Raw genomic sequence first — 6959 nt, forward strand, 5'->3', positions numbered from 1 at the left:
TAATTATCACTGTACCATCATCATCATCCCAATAAATTGTGTTTTTGCTTAAAGAAATCAAGTTTAATAACAGCTCACCTTTTTTCAAATATGATTTTGGTATAAGACTTAGTATTTGACTTATTGTGTAACGTGATTCATTATTTTTATTTAAATTATTATTTTCTTTCACTTCAGTTGTTGATGTCTCTAACGACACTAAGTTTTTATTTTCTATGTCGTTATTTTTATAACTCTTGTTTTCATTTATATTGTCAGTTATAATTGGTAATTCTATAGGTTGACGTTCTCCTTCGGTAAAATGTAGGTATCTTTGTAGAATTTGTAGGTATAAAATACATTTTTTACGATCTTCGATATTACTATTTAAAATCTTCTGCATTTCTGCATCTAATCGGGACATAGGATTTTCAGTATTGGTATGTTGTTTTAGTTTTTCTATAAAACTAGACTCAACAAGCAACATTTTTTTGGCATTTTCCATTTTAAACTAATGCTGATACCAATCCGCTCAAAATAGAACCCAAAATCAAAGGTAAAAATGCTCCTCCTTTTTGGATCAATATCTTTTTTCTAAGTTTATTTTTTCCCTTGCTAACCAAAGTGCGAAGTATACTTTTAAATTTTTTTAATTTTTTCTTTTGTTTGCCTTCCAATGGAACTTTACCTTGTAATACGTTGTGAATGCATTCACAAATGCAATTTATCTCTTCTTCTTCACACGATTTTAATAATGCTTTTTGATATTTAGGTTTAAGTGTATGCAACGCTTGTAGCAGCTCTTTATGTGTCTTTAGGCTTCGAGGCATTATTTGTAAATGATAGGAATTTGATGATTCTTTAAATATTTATAATCTTTTGTTGGAATATATACTACGCAATATTCATCGGAGGGAAATATTTTTGATTTAATTCGACACATGTCATTTGTATCTTGTTTAAGATCAATCATCAAATATCCATGTGCTTGTTTCGTTGCATCCTTATAGGCATCCTCAATGAATTTTGAATTTTCTGGTGACACTTGTCTCGACAAGTATCGTATTTGTGTTTTATCACGAGGATTTTTAAAATAAATAATGTAACTTGAATTCAAAGACATATCTCTTTGACCTTTTCCCTGATGAAATAAATTTTGAGTAATATAAAAAACACTTAAGTTTCTGTGATGACTACCTTTAGTGAAAATATCTACAATACGACCATCAGATTCCCTCATAAGATCGTCGATTATAACGAGGTGAGCATCTTTACCATCAAACATTGTAAGATCAGGAATTCCCTGATGATAGTTAACATTTGGTAAATTGTAAAGTGGTTGCATTTCATCATAACACCAAGTTATTTGAGTAAAGTCTCTACTGCAAATTTCTTTTGCATATTTTATGAAATTTGTAACAAAATTTGACTTTCCACAACCACTTGGACCAGCTACGATTGCTGTAAATGGATGAATAAAACAGTACATTGTGACGTGTGTTTCTTGAAAGGTTTTAAAATAGAATGAGACATTTCAGTTACTTTATAAGATTTTATTTTACTTAATATACATAACACACATTGAGATAAAAGTTAGAATAATTAAGTAAGACAGTGGCCCCGATTCTCTAGTCTCTCTCTAAACTAAATTTAAAATATCTGCATCCTTTTCTTTTTACTAATGCTAAAAAAGGAACGGAACATGACTTTCACATTTAAAGACTCTAAATTTTAGTGCACAATACAAATTTAAACAGTAGGTTCGCGAGTGCGTGCTAAAATCACGGGTTTTACCATCTAAAAATTAAATTTAGAAATGTCAAACTGCTTCTGTCCTTTTCATATTACAATAGTAAGAAGAGGGTGCGAATACTCTAAAATTAGGTTGTGCTTAGAATCGGTGCCATTAAAAAATTTAAGACTATTTACAAAATAAATAAATCCGCAGTTGTATACACATAAAGTTAGAAAGTTACAATCAATTTCTTAAAACTATAATATAATATTTACAAGTAAAAATTAATAAAAATACACTTTAACATAAATTTTTATTAAGTTTTGTGAAATACAACAAAACTACCTATTTTAAAACTCATTATTACTTATTTTATAATGACCCCAAGCTAAAGTGTCAATATCATTTTGTAAAATATAACGCTTGGTGTCATTATACGACAAACAAGTTTTATTAATCTTTTGTGTGAAAATCGCATGTTTGATGGAACGAAATCTAAGCATATTACAATACTGAATTTTTTTGTCAAGTAGACACGATCTATAGTTTTCTATGGTCATATTTTTTGTGACACTTTTATTTACTCCTTTTGCTTTTGCAAAAGTTTTATGGTCCACATCTAGTGCATACATTTTTGATCTTAATCCTACGAATTCTCTTAAAATTTTCCCATTATTTTCATCTTTAAAGAATCCTAACTTTTTTTTATTAATTTTTGGATAGCTGTAAATATTATCGTGTGGATAATCGGATGTATCGAAATAATTAATTAGATCACATTTTATATCTTCATAAAAATTGTCCGTAAAAATTTGGTAAATTAAACTATCTGTGTCTGTATACAATAACTTAATCTTCTTGTAAAATTTTTTTACCATATAATTATAATGGAATTCATACATTAAAGTTTTAGAAATATCTAAAATACAAAAACCTAAATAAATTGGTTTGTTATAAGTTAATTTGGTTTTGCGCAACTGTATGGCTACCAAGTTATCGTTGAAAACGGCTAAGCTATGGAATTCAGGTTTAGCTATCAAGTCTTGTGCCCCTAAGATTTTACCACGATTTTCCCAATGTGTTAACATTTTAACATTGACTCTCTTTTCAATATTTTCCATAGTCTTGCCGAAAACGGAATTGTTCATTAATTTATAAAAATCTTTTTCAAAGTCTGATGTAGCTAAAGTTCGCATATTCGTATTTAAGTCTATATATCTTTGTAACCAAGGACTTTGATCAAATTTTAATATTCTATGAATTTTAGTTAACTTTATACCCATACTAAGACATTGTTTTAAATTTCTATAATGAATTTTATATTTAGTTTTATTATTTAGATTGGGTACTAACTTGATATCTTTTGAATTCCCAATTCGAATATTTTCAGGGCATAAAGGTAAGTCGGAATGCAAATCATGAAGCTCATTGGGATACTCCAAATCAACTTCTAGAATATAGCCAATCTCAGATGTGTCTGATACTTTAAAGTTTGTTTCAGTGTTTACCCATTCAAACCCACCTGTTGGAAGGTACTGAGACATGGCCCAACCATAAAGATTATTAGCGTCTAAATATGTTAGGTACGATTTGGGTTTTTCCTTATCATAATCTTCCATAAACTGATTATTTGCTTTTGCATAACGATTGCTACATTGAGATATGCCTCCTCTAATTCCAGTTTTTATAAAAGCTATTTTGTCATAGTCAGTCAATAACTCTAACTCAATTTGAGTATATTTAAGCATAGCATCCCAACTTAAACCAGGAGCTGTATAATAATGAGCTGGATCTAAACCATATGTTTTGATGCAAATATCACGAAAATTTTCATATATATCCGTTAATAACAAAACATCCGTTTGCAAATACAAATTAGAATAATCCAACATGTTTCGACAAGAAAAATGATTCCAAACATCTTTTGCATGATTATAGTCATCATTGGAAACATCGGAATTAGACAGAGAACTGTAAAATTGAGACTGAGATGGGAGTGATGATGATTTTAAACAATCATAAGAAGTCATGTATTCATAAGGATAAATACCTTTTCTTCTTAAACGGCTAAAGTCATCATTATGAGGAAAGTTTATTTTTAATGATTTAAATTGATTGTCATTCAGATTTTTTGCTAATTGATCAAGACTGCACGGCAAAAATTTAAAAGAATCTATGAATCTTAAACTTATCTGTTGGTTATTAACATTTAATATCTTTGAAAACGAAATGTATCTTTCTTTATTTTGAGGTATTAGTTCGATTTCCCCTTCCGTAAAATTCAATGAGTGAACAATAAAATGTGCATCATAATTACTAAGATTATGTAAAATTACAGGAATATGACGGGGAGCTCGATATTTTTCTGCACATGATTCATGTGCTACACCTCTTAAATTTCCAGTATGCCAGTCAAAGTCCAGAACGGATTCTCCATTCAGACTTGATTCACATATGTGACAGTTATTAGAATTTGCAATATTTATTTCATCATCTTTTGTTAGTGGGTTTGGGCGTTTTTGAAAACTATTTTTTCTGCATATTAGTTTTATGTCCTCACAGAGCCGTTCCATAAATACTTTAGAACAATCTGGACCGCTGTATGTTTCATATTTTGAAAGGCTATCATCATATGAACATTTAATATAATATCCAAAACTATACACTTCGTGTTTCTGAATGTTCTCAGTAAAAGGTTTAGAGGGATCGTTTGAGCATGAATTTATTGGGTTTAAAAACGCTTCGAAATCAGCATATATTACAAATGGTACTCTTAACTTTTTATTAAACTTATCAAACTTTATTTTATTGTTTGATGATGGCTGTCCAAACCAATTTTTTTTAGATAGTTCACTGTTTGGTAATTCTGTTATGATATGAACGCAATCATTTTGTTGGTGGTTTTCTAATCTCTCATGTGTAGGAAAATGTAGTAGGCATCCATCACATAAATAAATCGCGTGTTCTTGATTTGAAATTTGCTTGCTTATTAATCGTGACATATTTTTAATATAGCAATAATGAGAGTTAGTTTTATTTGAAATTAATAGTAAATTAACGTGAGTACTATTTCGAGATTTTGTAAAGTAGAGGGGACCTACAACACTATGATTTTTCTTTTCTTTGTTATATTCTAAACCAAAACATTCACACTGATATTGTTTTGCTTTTCCACTTTAGGTATATCCGTTAACTTGACTGGAAATGATATGCCATCAAACTTAAGTTTATCAGAATGCATACTGTATGACGAGACTCTATCGGTTTTGCTACTAACAGGATACAAAGCAGAAAGTAATGCCCATTTAAAACACATATAATCAACATTTTTAACATTTATCACTGCTTTTTTTGCTCTAATATCTTGAGGTAAATCAATGTATGATGTACCACGAAGAGGATTAAATTTATTTACATTCACATGTAAGCATTTTATGTTTGTTAAGCTCCAACCACTATCTTTTCTCTCAAAAGAACTAATTTTATTTTTGAAAGTGTCACATAATGATGACAGGAAAATATTTAGATCGTCTCCACGGAAAAACTATATAATTTGATGTTTGAAAGTCAAACGAGTTTGTTAATTCTTTGGTTTGTTGTATAAAATCGGCGTGTAAAATGAAGTTTACCTTAAAAACAGTATGTTCTTTTATCGACTCTTGGATAAGGAATAAAATATCATTTTTTATTGAATTCAAAAATGATTCAGGGGTCTTAAAAATGGATAAATCATCATTTTTACTATTTATCATGTAAGTTATTATTCTTTGTCCAAAAGCTGAATCAATTACTGAAACATTTGACAATGATGGATGTGACTTTAAATGATTATTTTTATGCAAATTACTTTTTAAATGATTAGAAAAATACCTTTTGTTAACAAAAATTTTACAAATATCACACTTCACTTTATTACCTTCTGAATATTCAGCTGGTGTAGTAGAGTTGATAGGGTGTTGAATAGCTGAAGTTGAGGCTCCTTCATTATATTTCACTCTTTTCACAGAGTTATTTACTGTGGAATCATTAGACCGCTTTAAAGCTCCGCCAGTTGAAGTTTTTGTTCAGTTGGGCTAGAAATAAAAATAGAAGCATATAAAAACAATCAATAATACACACATCATGTAATTTAAAAACAATAATGTTCAAATACTTACATGATTGAATCAATTTCTTCACAAATATTATACAATTCACTGTCATATGCTGAATCCAATAAATCGCAATAATCCAAAGCTTCAGCTAGTTCTTGATCACTAATTGACGTGTTGAAACATGTGCTAACACAGACTTCACTTGTTTCTTCCATTGTTGAGACTTGTATGTTAAGTGTACCAGAAGGCTTACTGACATTACTTTACGATTTACAGTGTGTTTTTATACAAGCAGTTAAGTGTTATTACTGTTATTTTTACGTCGAACCATTTTCACTAATTGAATTATGGTGAAGTTTTTGTATGATGTAGTTACTAATGATAGATTAAGATATTAATTATTAATTATGAGTATTTTTTACAGCCCTCTGTTTCTGCAATTTCTTTTGTTATATTATAATCATCTCATTTGTATAGCCAAGAATTTTACTTGTTTTTTGAGTATAATATTTAATCTTTACACTTGCATGTTTCCAGTGTTGAGACGGAGGTATTTTGGTTAGTTTTTTTAAGTCATACACCTCTAATTTAATTAAATGTGTGGCTGTCGCACCATCGTTGGAGTTCGTAGAAATATAAGATACACCATCATCTTTGTTAGCTCGAGCTACTGTTGAACTATTAGATTGTTTTATTTTTTGACGGGCAATTCAAAAAATTTGTCTATATTTTCACATGTCCTTTTCATTTTCTTTGGTGGTATTTCATGATCTATAATCAAATCCTGTGTTCCCTCTTCTGCCAAATTCATAGGAAAGTAATATTGTTTAAAATGTATTATTTCTTGACTGTTACAAGGAGAGTATGATATATTCTGCAACATAAAAATAGACTATCAAACTGATATCAAAAATATTTATATTAATTTAAAGATAGCTAAATGAAAATAAATTACACACTCACCTCCATTGTTTATCACACAACACTTATTTATCACACATCCTAATAAAAACTTGTGTAAAACACAATATAGATTTGAAGTCAAACTGTAATGCTGTTCAGTAGAACGAGCTAGTTAAGTATGGCAGAATTAATGATTTATTTTGAGCTTATATAGTAAAAACCAATGGTATTATCATTAGTAATTAGCG

The 6959-nt window shown here is 29.2% G+C and overlaps 1 protein-coding gene and 1 pseudogene across 1 annotated transcript in view; both read right to left on the reverse strand.

The window, feature by feature from the left end:
- Window positions 1–6959, reverse strand: part of LOC117995282 (homeobox protein caupolican-like) — a 360854-nt gene that overhangs the window by 160968 nt on the left and 192927 nt on the right. The gene's annotated exons all lie outside the window — the stretch shown is intronic.
- Window positions 1890–5775, reverse strand: LOC138404537 (uncharacterized; annotated as a pseudogene).

Source organism: Maniola hyperantus, chromosome Z (genome assembly GCF_902806685.2).
Source record: "Maniola hyperantus chromosome Z, iAphHyp1.2, whole genome shotgun sequence".
NCBI classification, from domain to species: domain Eukaryota; kingdom Metazoa; phylum Arthropoda; class Insecta; order Lepidoptera; family Nymphalidae; genus Maniola; species Maniola hyperantus.